A 15,337-nucleotide genomic window follows, 5' to 3' on the forward strand; every position below is an offset into this window, starting at 1 on the left:
TCATCCTCAGCCCAAATCTGACAGTGTTTGCCAGGACAACAGGAAAGAGGAAGGTGGAGAGGCAATGAGTGCATGGGGAGAGAGATGTGATTACCCCTGGTGTCAGCCCAAGGGCAAGTTACAAAGTCAACCTTCCTTCTCTCTTGTCATACCCCTTGGTTTAGGAGATTTGAAAATGGTGTGTGTGTGTGTGTGTGTGTGTGTGCATGTACACACTTATTTACATATGTTGCCAGAGATAGCATATGAGGGTAAATATGTAAAGTCTGGAAGGGAATTTATTTTTTTCAGTAACTGAGAAGAAAAGCTAGAACTAAAGCACAAGAAACAAAAATGATGCTAGGATGCACGTGCACATGTGGTGACCACTTTAGAGGTATGGGTTTTCAGAGCTATCTCTTTACTCCGTTGTGATTTGGAGACTTGCTGTGTGAATCAGTGGACCCATGTGTTTAACTGAGTGGGAAACAATTAGTGTGTGTTTTACTCTAGTATACATTTTAAAGTATACATATTAAAGTTTTTTTAAGTGCAAGTATAGATGTCAACAAATAATCAGCTGGAGAGAACAATCTGACATGGAAAACTCTAAGTTCAAATCTCAGCTCTGAAAATCACCAGTTGTGTCATTGTGTCTCAGTTTTCCTATCTATAAAATGGGGATAATAATAATAATTCACTCATTAAATCATCATTATGTACTTCTTCTTAGCAAGAACCATCTGTGGACTGGAATTATAGTGATGAACAAAGCAGGCAATGTCTCCACTTACATGGAATTTATATACTGGTCGGGGGAGGCAGACAATAAATAAGTATGTAAAACGTGAGATGATGATAGAGAGTGACAGAGACTTGTCATTTTTGAGAGAATCATAATGCCTCTCTAATGAACTGAAATTTGAGCAGAGACTGAGGAAATGAGGGAATGACAAATGTAGACATTTGACAGAATAGCAGAGAGAACGTCAAGTGCAAAGGTCCTGAGTGGCCTCGGGTGTTTGGGAAACAGTAGAGGGTCTGGTGAGGCTGAAGAGAAGTGAAGGAGGGGAGAGTTGTTGAGGTAAAATAAGGAAGGGCTTGGAGGACTTGGTGAAGATGTAGCTTTTCCTCTATTGAGCTGGAGGCCATAGAAGGTTTCTGAGCAGAGGAATGACAGGCTCCGACTTAGGATGGCTTCTGTGTGGACAGTAGATTGTATGTATAAAGATAGAAGCGGGCAGAGCAGACATCCAGGCGAGAGAAGAGAGTGGTTTGAATTGAGGTGCTACTGGAGGAGCTGGTGAAAAGAAATCAAACTCCAAAAACATTGCACAGGTAGAAAGAAACCATGGTATTTACTGATGGGTTAGATGTGGAATATGGGATGATTTCAAGATTTTGGCATTGAGAAAATCAAATAATGGAATTTTTATTTACTAGGGTGGAGAAGTTGGAAGGAGAAGTTGGTCTGGGAAAAGGAAAACAGAAGTTAAGCGTTGGACATATTAACTTCGAGATGCCTGTTAGATGTTTACGTGGAGGAGAGCAGCAGGCAGTTGGTTCTCTGCATCTGGATTCCAAGAGCCAAGTCAGAGCTGCAGATACAAACTTGAACATCATCACCGTAGAGATGGTGTTTATAGCCATGGACTGGACAAGATCATTTAGAGTGGCAATGTAGCTATCACCTTCACAAGAGTGTGAAGGTCAAAAGATATTGTATGGAAAATACTCTTGTAAACTGTAAAGTGCTATTCACATGAAAGGACTCAGTGCATAAATATGATAAAGAACATAATTTAAAGAAGTATCCGCAGGAAGAGTTAGAATGATAGAACATGTGTGCAAAGAGGATCTTAGAAACTAGTTGATCGAGCCTTCTCATTTTATCCATGAGGAACTGAGGTCAGAGAGGTTAAGAGGCTTGTGTAAGGACACCCAGCTGGTCCGTAGCCAAGCTGGTCCCAGAACTGAGAAGCCCTAACTGCTGGTGCAGTGCTCTTTCCGCCACACGACGCACCTGCTCACATTTACTGCTTCAGCTCTCTCCGAATCTGTTAACCAGGGCCAAGTAATTCTTCCAAAACAGAAATCTAATTATATCGCTTTGTGCTTTCATACGTGCTATTTCCTCTGCCTGAATACTCTGCCTCCTCCCGCTTCTCTGTCTGGCAAATGCCTGCCCCATCTGTATTTCCAGCGAGAAGGGCCCTTTGCTGTGAAGACTTCCTTGCCCTGCCTCTCGTCAGAGCTTCACTTTGCTGTGGTTATGTCTGCTTCTCCCTCTTGCCTGTGAGGCTCTGGCTTTCTCCTCTTCCTGTGACCTTTCCTCTTCCACCAGGGAGTAGCATTAAATGTTTGGGGAGAGAGGAAGGAAGGAAGGTCTCTTCTCTCACATTAGCTCAGGACAATGGCGAAGCTGACGTTTAGTGACGCTTCAGTTCCTCTGACCTAAGCGTGCAGGTGGTTCTGGAACCAAGAAACTGGTTGGACATTAGAAGTGATTGCTGCCTTCTTTTCAAGTCTCTCCCCTATCAATATACAAGTGGATGGTGTTTGTGTGCCTTTTGCTTGAAGGCCAGACTTGTGTTTGTGCCTGGGCTGTGCACGAGCATGAGTACACACACCCACCCACACACACACACACCCCTACACACACTCCTGGGAGAAGCTACATTCTGTTTTTCAGAAGTAGCTAGATCTCCCAGAAAGTGCCCCCAGGTGGCAGGCAGGAGACCTCCAGTTTTGTTACCCTGAAGCATAAGAATCTGGGCTTACTTCTTAACTTCTTGGCACCTTAGTTCAAGATAAGTTTAGAATTTCTAGATCACCAGTGAATTCTAAGAACTCCTTCCCACCTCCCATGTTTGCTGTTTTTCACCATGTTTGTTTTGAATAATTCTGTATTAATTGCTGTATTTACATTCTGCTTAATTAACACTGTTCCAGTGTATGGAGAATTGCTCCTAATAGAAGTAATTATTGTACAGGTTATTGCAAAGGTTTAAGGAAGGTAATGGAAGGTGGTGGTGATACCGTGGTGATGGGGTCAAGGCCCCAGGTTTTGTTCCAAGTAAATGATTCAGAGATTCTAACGAGGCTACGTTTGCTGAACTCTGGGGATGCCTGAAGCAGGTGGTAATCCAGGCTAGCAAAGCAACTGTCTCTTCCTGAGGTTTACATTTCTGAAGCTCTCTTGCATTGAGAGCTCTTAAGTAATCACTGTTAATCAATACAATACTGTGGGATGCAATTAGGATTAATTAGCCCAGCATCCCAAGCAGCTTTGCTCCTCTGTCTGTGTCTCCTTGCGTGTCTCCTGTTCTTGACTCCTGCGTCCCCTGAAAAGGAAGTCTTCCTGGCCTGTGTCCCCAGACTGGGGTCTCCTCTCTTCTCTTCCTGCATCAAGCCTTCTTCCTCATTCATAATGTGGAGAAAGAGAGCCAAGAGGGGCATGAAATGATAGTGAGAAGAGAGGAAAGATAAAACCATCAAAACATGATGGGAAAGAGAGGGAAGATGAGAGAATATGGTGAAGGATGGAGCAGATTTTTATTGCCTTTCAAGAGAGTTGCTGCTGACAGAACCACTCAGAAGGCATTTTGTTTATGCTCCCAGCCAGACAAATGGGAAATTCTCCTTTCATGTTTTTGTATTAATTAAAAGGTGTCTATATAATTGCACACATTTATATTTTTGCAATGACAAAACAGTTTCTGTGGTTCTATAGAGGATGAGGGTGGGGGAGGCAGTACTCACAGCAATGGAAAGGTCCCATACTGGGGATCAGGAGACTTGTCCCCATCCTGGCCTGGGACTCTGGAATTGCTTCCTTTCTCTAGATCTCATTGTCTTTGTCAGTAAAATGATAGGTCTGGACTCGATGCCTTGCATTCTCTCTTCCAACTGGATTTCTATCCCTGAGTAAACGAATCGGCTACCAGACTGGTATGCTCCGATGCCCCGTTTTCTTCTTTTTTTCTTCTCTACATCTCTCTCTTATGATCCAGAGTGTGTCTCACGTTTGCAGGTTCCTCTCCATTCTGCACATTATGAGTTTCAGCATTTCTGTTGCCCTAGAAAGTCTTTGTTTCTGAAATTGTGCACTGTTTTCCTTTTTAGAGCATCTCATAAACTCCCTTTTTAGATTCTCCCCCTCGCATCAACATCATCATCATCATCATCATCATCATCCTGGTCAAACTGCTTCTCATTTTGGTCCAGAGGGGTGTGTGTGGGTGGCGGGGGGAGGGATGGAGGGTGCTTCTCTGGGGCTTTTACTGTGTCTATTCCTCTGCTTTATCTGGAATTTCCTTTACCCAGAATTTTGTTGTGTAAAATGCTTCACTCGAAATCTTCAATTTCTGGCACACTTTAGAGAGCCTTTTAATGTTTTCCTTCTTCCAACTTACCTATTTTTATTTCATAGTTCTTTTTGGTTATTTCTTAAAATCACACTTCTTGGGGCTTAATTTTTTAGGTCCTCTTTCTTCACTCTTTCGTTTTCTTAGGTCATCTTTTTTTACTTTAAATACCCTGTTTTGTTCAGCAGAGGGCTCCCTTCCTATCCCTTTCTCAGCCCGGGCACATAGGATTTGAAGCTTGTCCCCTCTGTCTTTCCCTCCGCTTTCTTCCCACCAGAAACACTAGATATTAAACTTGTCAACAGGCAGCCTTGCTCGGTGTGATCTCGCTAAGCTTCCCTCCTCAGCTCAGAGGTCTCACTGTCTCCCTGGATCATTAATCTCTTGGACGCCCTCCCAATGTTCCTGTTATTATTTTACTGACTGTAGCCCCTACTTAGTCTTCAAATCGTTCTGTAGGGTATTACCAACCTTAGTTTACAGCTGAAGAAACTGAGGCTTGGGGAGGTTCACTCAAGGTCGCGCGGCTTGTAAAGTTAACCTTAATCCAGCCCATTCTGGTTTTCCAGTCTGGCCCAGCAGCCTCTTCCCACTCCCTTCAACTGCAGTTTTGCCGGGTTTCTCCTGTGCTGTTCGCAGTTCTTTCCCGCTTCAAACCCACGGGCATGAAGATTTTCCCTAGCTAACAGGGCTGGGGGATTTGGCAGCCGGGTGGAAGGGAGAATTTCTTCAGGCCGCAAGGGTTTGGTGGGCACGGTTCGGGTGCGCTGACTCCAGGAGGAAGTCAGGTTCGAGACGGGGTTACTGAGGACGGCAAGGCAGGATGTGGCAAAAAGTAACAAGTGCCCGTGGTCCCGCCGCTCGAAAGCCGATTGCAGAGCGGGACTTCTGTCCACCCTCTGGGTAACACACACATGGCAGCACCCGGCGGGAGTCTGGCGGAGCTGGAGACATAGAGGTGCAGGGCGCCCCCTCGCGCTCTTGCGCGCGCTTCTGGGCTGGCGGGTGAAGCGCCCGCAGCGGCAGGTCCCCACCACCCCCTCCTCCTTTTCGCTCCCGCTCCCCTCCTTCTCTCCCCAGGCTCTCAACTCCTCCCCCACCGCCTCTCCCTCCCTCCCTCCCTCCAGCTCCTCAGGTCTCCTCCTCCCGGCTCTCACCCGCGCGCAGGGTCGGGAGCTAGTTGGAGCGCGGGGACTGCTGCCAGAGCCCAGCTCCGCGGAGCCCGGCGGGTCGGCCGCGCGTCCAGCGGCTGCGGGAGGAACCCGAGCGTGGCGGACGCGGGCCCGGGTCGGGACTGCACGGGAGTGCGGGGCCGAGGGCCGGGGACCTTTCCTGCGCGGCCGCCCCATTCACAGACCCGCCGCCAGCCCTCCTGGTTCGCTTCCGCCGCTCTGGGAACCGGGAGTCACCGGGAACTGGGCACCTGCAGCCCGGAGGTGAGTCCCGGGAGCCTCGGGCGCTTCCCCTGCGCGGGCTGGGACTGCAAGTTGCAAACTTCAGCAACTCGATGGGCAGAGGGATTGGAGACGCGTAGGGGTCTGAGGGCTCGGGCAAGTTGGAACCAGGTAGTGGAGGCTGCGGGCGGGAGGCGAGGAGGTCCTCGGGCTTCCGCCGCCCGCTGCCACCTCGGCTCGGGCATCTTCGGCGCTACCGCTTTCCCGTCTCCCGTTCGCTCCGGGTCCGGCTGCGCGGGGCCTTTGTCCGGCGGGGTGGTCTGCGCGTCTGGGCTGCAGCCCGGATGGGGACCCGGAGCCCTGGCCTGGAGGAAGGGACAGTCGAATGAAAGGCTGGGAGAGCTTAGGGCGGAGACGCCGAGATGGAGGCTCAGAGGGCCCGCGAGTGAACCCCGTGGAGGGGGAGTGCGGGTGGCGAGGCGCGTGGGAACGCATGGCCCGCGCGGAGTGTGAAATCTCTCGGTCGGGGACGTCCCGGTTCCACCGCTGCCCAGATTCATCACTGACCCCCTGCCCTGCCAGGGCCCTGCGGAGCCCAAACTCTGCCCTGCCAGGCCCCAGGCGCAGCGGCGCGGGAGCCCCGCGTTCAGGTCTCGGCGGGTGGAGAGGGGTGCGGCGGCGGGAATCGGGACGCGAACGGCGATTTCCTGATTTATTTTTCTCATGGTAATTTGTCTTTGTGGTTGGGGCTGCCTATTCACTTTCCGCTCACGTCGTGCAGGAGATCCAGCTCGTAGGGGGGGAGCGGGGCGCGCGCGGGAACAGGGAGGGATGGAGACCGGAGAAGGGATCCTGGGACCCGAGCGCGACGGGAGCCCAGAGGGAAAAGGGCGCTGGACCCGCCAAGAAAGAGGTCGAGGCGGAGGCGACCCGGCCGAGCTGAGCCGCGGGGCGGCGGCAGAGGGAGGATGGAGTCGGCTCCTTCGCCTTCCTCAAACTTTAAACTACGAAGAGGAGCCACCTGAAGCGCCTTTCGTGCCTCCTCCTCATCCCCCGGTACACCGTCCTTGGGTCGTTCCGCTCGCCTGGCCCCGCCCGGCTGCGGTGGTACCGCAGTTTGAATAGAAGAGATAATCGCTGGACTGTGCCCCACCCCGCGATCCTCTCTGGGCTTTCGGTGGTGGGAACAGAGCGGCGGGAGCGGGGAGGGGCTGCCCGCCCTCGGGATGTGCTCCTTTCCGGCCCTCTGGTCAAGCCAACACAACTGGGATTGGGGGTTGGAAGCTCGCCTGTGTCTAGACCCCAACACGACCTACCGTCTCTGGCCCCACCCAGCATATTTTTCCTTCAGCCCCTAGAGAATCCAATCTCCTACATTTCTCAGGGATCACCTCCCCACTACCCCGCCAGACACACACACACACACACACACACACACACACACACACACACACACGGGCCTCATTTTGCTCCTTAGGCAAAGGCTCCTCTCTCCAGCGCTCTACAGGACCGCCTTCCAGTCCCTCTCCTCCCCCACTTTCCCTCATCTTTTAGGCTATTCTTTTCCATTCCTTTTCTTCACCACCCCACCTCATCCCCACCATTTCTTCTTAATATTCAAAAGTGGCCTCTCGCATTTTCTGAACCAGGATAGATGACCTTGAGGAAGGGGCAGAGAAGAACTTGAGCCTGAGAACTGTATCTCACCAGGAAAAGGGGGACAGATTAAGAAGGAGCTTGGAAAAAACCTCCAGTACCCAATGGAGGAGGAAGGAGATAAAATATCAAAGAGAAAGGGGGAGTTTGCCACTCTGTCAGGCATAGGGCAGGAAGGACTGTTTTGGGGGACCACTCAGGAAGAAGGGCTGCGTCTGGTTATGCCAGGTTGGGAAAGGTGTATGTATGTGTGGGGGTAGGCAATTCTTTCTGCAAAGCAACAGCTACCACCATCAGTTCAGGAAGGGATGGCAGATCTTCTATTCTCTTTCCAAGGAGTCATGCCAGAGCCTTCCTCCTCCATCGCTGACAATAGCCAGCATTATCTTCACTGCGGACATCAAATATTTCGTAAGCGCAATGTACCATCCTAGGTGCGGGTAGATACAGGGCTGAGACCATGCCCAGAGAGGCTGCTAAATTCACCAGCTTGTGGGTATGGGGAGGGAGAACATGAACAGAAAAATGCACAGGCAGTACAAGGCAGCAAGGGCTTGATGTCAAATGGTGACCTAGGGCTTAGGAGAGGACTGAGTAAAGAAAGCTTGATGACTCAGGTGGGACGGAGAGCTAGGCTTGTTGATTCTGCCCCCTTCCCCACCAGCTGTCTGTATAGAGAGGGTAGAACAGGAAAAGGGAAGGACAGAGAGGGGCTGCCAGAACAGAAGGGCAGAGAAGCCAAGAGGTCTGGCCTGGCTCTGTGGATTGCCACCTCTCAGTTAGATTGGCGGAATCACAGAAGCTTTTCTGTTTTGGGGTACCCTTCCTGGCTTGTTTGAAAGCTCCTCTGTTAGTTACTTCTTATTGAGGTTCGGAGTTGGAAGAGGGCTTGGAGATTGTCATGTCAAAGGAGTCGCAAACTCAAATTGCCTTCAGAGGGCAGGCAGGTGACGATGTGCTGATCAGGCAATTAGAGTGGCCAGGCTGGGGACAATTGAGTATTCAAAGTCAAACTGGCCAGATAAAATGGTCCAAGCAAAACCAATGTGCAGCCCTTGAGCAGTCCGACTCCCTATATCTACTGATTAAGAAATTACAATTCTAGGAAGTGATCTCATTTCTTTTGTGTATGCATATTATCATGTCTCCCTGTACTTTGAGGATTGGTTAGAATACCCCACAGGCTGATTCTACCTCTGACCTGGTAGATCCCCAGCTCATTGTCACTCTCAGGGCACACTAGGATTCTTCTGTGAGTTGATGAGTTCCTTGAGGTCAGTGAACCATCTTGTCTTACAGAAATCTAGCATCGCATGTTAGCTGATACAAGATTCCAGATGCAGAGCATGGACTGGCATTCTGGTCTCCTGCCCCTTCTCCCACCACCTCCACTCCCAGAACCCAGTGTGTATAAGCCAATTTTATTTTATTTTTTTAAAGGAAAAGTTCAATCATGGCTTTTTGCTTCCTCTAATATAGTAAAGCCTTGTGCAAGAGTTGGATGAGAAAAGACTAAAAGCTCACATAGGGTGTTTGGAGATCCCAAGGAATATACAGAAAGTCCTGAGCCCCAAGTGTGAGTCTAAAAAGGGGAGGGGCAGCCCCAGCAAGAGTGCAGAGGGACAGCAGACACTGATGGAGGAGCAACATGGCAAGGCTGAAGGCTAGTGGATGGAATCTTGTATACTTGAGAATAAAATGCTGTCAGGCCCAGCATTTTCAACAATGATCATGACACTCCTGTTCGTAATCTTGGTCACCCTCCTATATCCCACAGGGAAAGGCAACAAGATAGCAACTCAGGTCACTACCATACAATCAACCAAATCACTACTTTCATTGAGGACTGAGGTGATAGAATGGACACAGAGGGCCAAAGACAAGATTTGAAATTAGAAGTGCTTGTTACATTGTCACACTGTCTTAAAAGACTCCCAGATGACCTATGGTGCCCTACCATCCATATTCCCAGCAGTCGGATGTTCCCTGAGGTCCTCAAGTGTTGGCTTTGTTATTGCCTGAGTGCAAGGTAATAAATAAGATCAACAGTGGTAGTAAACGCACATGTTCATCATTTACTGAGGACCTGCCATGTGCCAGGGGCTGTGCTAGAAGCTATGGATACAACAGTAGGCAAGACATGTCTCTGATCTCCCTGGATGTAGGTGAATCAGCATGACTGGGAGAACACAATTACTAGCATTGCCTCAACTTCCGTGGTAGAATTTACTGTCATGTTGTTGTTGTTGCTTTTGTTTCCTGTGGGTTTGTCTGGGTGACCTGATAGCTTATGTGGAGTTGTCCAAAGGACTTGGGCTAGGGGTTGAGGGGAGGGCTGAGAGGGCTAGTTATTCTTATTCCAAGTCCCCTCCCCATGCCTCAGATGCCTCGCTCATCAAGTGAGGTTAAACACCTGCCTTATACCTGCAATGTGGACAGAAGAAAAGACAGGTGCCTGGAAATCTGGGGATGAGAACTATTGGGAGGGAGTGTTGGTTGCTTATACTTCAGGGTCTGAACCCCAGTGGGTCCTGGGTCCATCCCTTGCCTCATCCAGTTCTTGATTACTAGCCTATCTTTGTCAGCCGATGACTTTGTGTGTATATGGTGTGTTGGAAATAGTTACCTCTAATGAATGGGGTTTCTTCACATATGGATCTTTGCATTTGAGTTTAGGCATCACTAAGTTGGTCTTAAATTTATGTTAAACCTAACTAATTTAGTCTTAAATGCATAATAAGAGGCCAAAGCTAGTGTCTTGATTAATGGAATTGCATTGAATTGACTGAATGAGCATTTTTTTTTTTTTATAGCATGTACGGGCAACACCTGGATTTCCCTAGCATAGTGCTATTCTTTTGTGAACTTCCTTCTCCCTGACTTTTGGTTTGGTGACATCTGCTTCAGCTGAGGAGATGCTCCTTGATGAGTGAGGTGGAAGGAGATCTCTGTGTAAGCCATTCTCTGTCTCTGATAGAAGAATCCCCTCTAAGACTTTCTTTCTGAAGAAATCCCCCTTATAACAGACTTGAATGCTAGAAAGTGGCAGGGAAAAGTTCTAGCTAGGAGCAGAGTTCCAAGAAGGAAGGTGGGGGTATGAATGTTATGTGTCACTTTCTCTTTCTTTTGCTTTAGTGCACATTAGAGATGAAAACTTTTTAATTCCGACATTAGTTAGGGGCTTGTCAGTGAGAAAATGCTACACTTGGTAGCTTTGGAGTGGGGGAAAAAAAAAAGTTTTCCTATCTAATTTCCTGCTGGGCACAGTGGAGAAAGCCGGAGGAGGGACCATTGAGATAGAGACTGGGCTTGGGAGAGTTTGACCTTGAGTACATTTCTTGACAATTGGGCTGCTCATCCTCCTCCATTCTCTGACTTGAAACAGGAGGACAAAGATTTCATTGGGCTTTTCCCTGAGCAAATGAAAGCTTTAAAGGCAATACTATGTGTGTTGAGTCCCGCCCTGCCCTCACTGATCTGCGTTTATTAAGGATGACTTAATCAGACTTGCACCTGTAACATGTTTGAATTTGAAGCCTTGTCAGTATTATCAGAATATCTTTACATTTGAACCAAGAATATCTCTGGCTGGCCTCTTCTGTGATAGGAAGGGTTGGTACTGGAAGATGGCTGGCGGCCATCTGTTCTGCCAGTCCTCTGAGATCAAATTAGAGGAGATAGGTTTAAATTCCCCAAGAAGGAGGCTAGGTTATAGCTGAGGGAGCTTTCCGCACTGGAGCGCTTCTGCCAAATCCAGACTCCCCATCTGTGAAAACGAGGTGTCAGATGAACCTGAAGGCCCTTTCTGGCTTTTGAGGTCAGTGGTTTCGAATGGAGATCACAGCCATTTCTTGATTTTCCAGGAGTGGCTTATTCCCTTTTTGTGTGTGTACTATTTGTGGGGGCTATTTAGTCTCAGGCTAGTTTCACGCTATCATCTAGCCCCACTGTTGCTAACCTACCTGATTGCCAGTCACGTCCTCCTCCCTTTAGCCTCTGCCTGAGCCAAGCATCATTTGGAAGGTAAATCTGCTGTATATTGCTATATATATGTACGTGTATGTAAATATACTCACATACATCCATGTATAAACGTAGATGCAAAGCTGTGTGATGGTTTGATCATCTAGCAGTTTGGATTATCTGCAACTCTGTTCTGCCAGACTCGATGTGAGGTTGCCCCTAGGGAGAAAATTCCAGGAAATGGCTGGTGGGGCAGCAATTTAGATCCATCCCTACTTGCCAACCCCACTGGTCCACCTGAGCCAAAACTCTCTCTATACTGCCCTGGTTATTGTTACAAAGGCCACCCAGGAGCCCCACTTTAAGGAGTACAAAAGAGCTGCAGTTGGCTCTTAATTATTCAGGGACGGATGGATCCCGTGTGTAAAGCACCTAACTCAGGCCTTTTCTTTCCCTTGTTTTGATGCCTTGAGTAACTCTACACCTGTAGTAAGAGACTGGGGGAGATCTTATCTTTTAATACAAACTTTTGTTTCTAGCTGGCCTATTCCCTCTACTTCTCCCTCTCACCAGGCCCCTGGAGGAAACTAGGAGTCCTCTGAGTGGCCTCATCCATCCAAAGCAGATCGCCTTTAAGGTTCATGCATGGCTCTGTTGGCCAGCGTGTGTTTCTGCACAAAAGCAGAACAGAAGAGGAAAATACCACTAGCTTGGGCTTCTGCAGAGTCGGGTGCCTTTAGGTTTCCCAGGATCCTGGTTTCCTTCCCTTCCCCTTGTTGTTGAGCCACCTGCACTTGCAGTTCATGAAGTCAGCTGGCCCAATCACGCGTCTAAGTGGAGAGCAGTGTCCTTGTGGCAAAAGCCCCCAAATAGGCCAGCTATAAGGAGCACTTCTATGAATGTCCCCCAGGGTCATTTTTCTGTATAGACCAAGTGCCTTGGAGCCACCTGCTCCCTTTCAGCTTCTCTTTGCCTTCCAGAATGACTCTCCCTTCACATGCTGGACTCAGTCTAGAGAGCAAGACTCAAGTGTCCTCTATATACATATAACAGTAACTTGGTCTAGCTCAATACTAATTCACTGGTTCCTATTAGAATCACCCAAAGAGCTTTGAAAAAATGTAGATGACCAGACCCATCTTAGACCTTAATGAAGTCAGAATCCCTGAGGGTGAACCTGGGCCTTGGTATTTTTTCAGCTTCTAATACGCAGCATGGTTGAAAGCCACTGATCTGAAGTTTTCCCAGGCTCCACCTGGCCTCACGCCAATGGCATGTAGAATCTCTTCACTCTCAGCCCTTCCAAACAGCCAGGTCCTTTCGGTAGGTACCAGCCATAGCTCCTGACATTCAGATCATAGCTACTGTTTGTGTTTCTGTGTTCCAGATTTAATGGCTTTCTGTTGTAAGCTGATTGTGGGAGCTTCTTTCTAGTGTAACTTCTTTGTGGTCCTTTTGTCTTAAAAAGTATGTATAAAAGTAATACACACTCGTTCAACATTTTTGCATATTTCCTTCTAGATATATATGCAACAAAATTGTGATTATATTGTCTGTGCTCTTTTGTAATCGGTCTTTTCCATTTAATAACATATTGTAATAATTTCTCCAGGTCTTAAGTATTTTTCTAAAATGGGCTTTTTAGTGGCTGCCTGGTATTCCATCATATGGATGTGCCATAATTTATTTAATGAATCCCTTGTGGGTTGGACATCTAGGTTGTAAATCATTTTTACTACTATAAATAACGATGCAGTGAACATCTTTGTATATAAATCTTTGTGCCTATTGATGATTATTTCCTCGGAACAGATTTCTAGCGGTGGAATATTACTGCTTCTTTTTCACAAGGACTGTTTAGACAATTTTTGACTGACGTCCTATAGCAATAAAAAAAAAATTTGTTTTTAGAACTGAAAAGGCAAATCATTTTCACTGAACTCTTCTGAGGTTTCAAACTGTCTGTTTTGCCCTCCCTGACACTAAAAGTCGGAATCCTTGACGTAGCTTTGTGCCTAGGCTCCACCTTCAGGTCAGTTCCACAAATTGCTGCTTCGCCCTTCAGGTACTCTGCTGCTGCTAACCCCCTGCATGTTTAATTTCTCCTTTCACCTCTTAGCCTTTTCCTCTTAATACCTCCAGCCTTGGAACTATCAGCACTCAGAGCCTTCAAGCCGTCGTTCCATAATAACAGCTATTATTTATTGAGCTGTTACTATGTACCAGACACTCTGCCAAACTTTGTACATGCATTATCTCTTTTAATCCTCATGTGCTTTATGTGCATGTATTATTTTTGTCTCCACTTTGCACATGAGGAAACTGAAACCTTGAGAGAGAGAGAAAAACAATTTGACCAAGGTCAAACAGCTAATAAGTAGTAGAGCTGGAATGTAAATCTAGACTGTCTGGCTTCAGAGTCTACACACTTAACTACTTCATGTACCTTTCTCCATCTTTGGCTCATGGTGTCAACAAGTTGTTCACAAATGCTCCATCAGCATGCCATGGACATGTACTGTGCCTTTCTCCCACTGAAGAAGGGCACTTCTTACATATGAATGGCAGAAGAATGGGGATGCTATTCATTAAGGCCCTCTTTTCCTTTCCACATCCTTGAATCTGTCCTCACCTCTTTCTCCAGGGATCCCACCCCAGAAAGCATTTCTTGCCTCTTCACTGACCAGCTGCCAAGATCCCAGCATGCCTTGCAGCTAAGCAGGTCCAAGTTATGACATATCCCCATGACAGCTTCTCCACCCAGTCGGAAGAATTTGGATGCTACATTCCCAGTCTGGAATATAAAGCTGCCAGGAAGGCATGCTATAGTAATGATGGGGGGATAGGCAGCCTGACTTTTGTTGGATATCAAATACTGTATAAAGTGGAGGATTGGATACATTTTTGCATCCTTTTTTCTGTAACATAGTCATTGCCCAGAAGGTAAAGAAATAGCAACCAAATTGTCCTGATTTGATTCCGACCGCGACCAAGAACTAGATGGTGAAGTGTCAGCTCTCAGATGAAAGACACCACGTCAGCTTGGCATTAATAACGGCCAAAGAAAGAAATGACATGCCCAGAGACCTTCCCCAGACTGTAGGAAGTCTGATTTGGGGAATTATGATCATATGATTAGGGATTCCAAAGGAGAAGAGGACTTGTGGCAGGTGAGATTCTGAAAAATGAAGCTTCACATTTTCATCCATGACTTGGATGAAACTAGAGTAAGCGAGCTTATCAAATTTGCTGATGACAAGGCTGTGATGGGCAGCTCCTACAAAAGACAGAATAAATATTCAAAATGATCTCAACAGACTGGAATGCTGAGTTTAAACCAACAAGATGAAATTTAACAGGGGCAGATGGAAAGTCACATTTAGATTGCAGAAATTAATTACTCAAGTTCATAAGGGAGTGGAGGTGGGGCAGACTTGATTTGGCTACAGATCCCGAGAAAAAAGATCTGAGGGGTTTAACTGTGTGCAGGCTTCAGAGGAGCTGACAGGGTGAAGGGGGATGCTCATGACAACATCATTTTATATGCCACTAAGAGAAGGGCAGGATCCAGATTACGTTCTCCCTGGTCATTCTGTCCTCATTTCTGGATGTGGATTTTAGAGATACCCTGACCAACTCAAGTGTGTTCCATGGAGGGCATCTAGCATCATGAGGAGGTTGGGAAACCCAGTTACAAAAGGTCTGGTGAAAGCAGCCCGTCTGTTTAGAGAAGGCGAGAATACTGGAGGTCATGTTGGCTGACTGCAGAAGAAGCAGAACCTCCTATAGAAGAGAACATAGCTTGTCAGCCTGGGAGAACCAGGAGACTTTGCAGTGGAAAATACAGGAAGCTAGATTTTTTTAGAATGAGCATCTTCCCATCCAGATGAGTTCTAGTGAAGCAGCCCTGGCTGGCAGTCCTGCTGCCTGAGATGCTGTTGGGGCCCTCCTGCCCTGAGACAAATGATCGACCTGGCA

General features: G+C 47.6%; 1 protein-coding gene across 3 annotated transcripts in view; it reads left to right on the forward strand.

The window, feature by feature from the left end:
* The first annotated feature begins 5,542 nt into the window (after window positions 1-5,542).
* SEMA5B (semaphorin 5B) overlaps window positions 5,543-15,337 on the forward strand; it is a 123,019-nt gene continuing 113,224 nt past the window's right edge. For 2 of the 3 annotated variants that reach the window (XM_023520500.1, XM_023520522.1), the window contains exon 1: window positions 5,666-5,782. The gene's annotated coding sequence lies outside the window, so the exon portion shown is untranslated. Of the gene's footprint in view, window positions 5,783-15,337 lie in introns of all 3 variants that reach the window. The other variant, XM_023520555.1, reaches the window with a different exon arrangement.

Source organism: Pteropus vampyrus, unplaced genomic scaffold (assembly GCF_000151845.1).
Source record: "Pteropus vampyrus isolate Shadow unplaced genomic scaffold, Pvam_2.0 Scaffold1, whole genome shotgun sequence".
In the NCBI taxonomy this organism is placed as follows: Eukaryota; Metazoa; Chordata; class Mammalia; order Chiroptera; family Pteropodidae; genus Pteropus; species Pteropus vampyrus.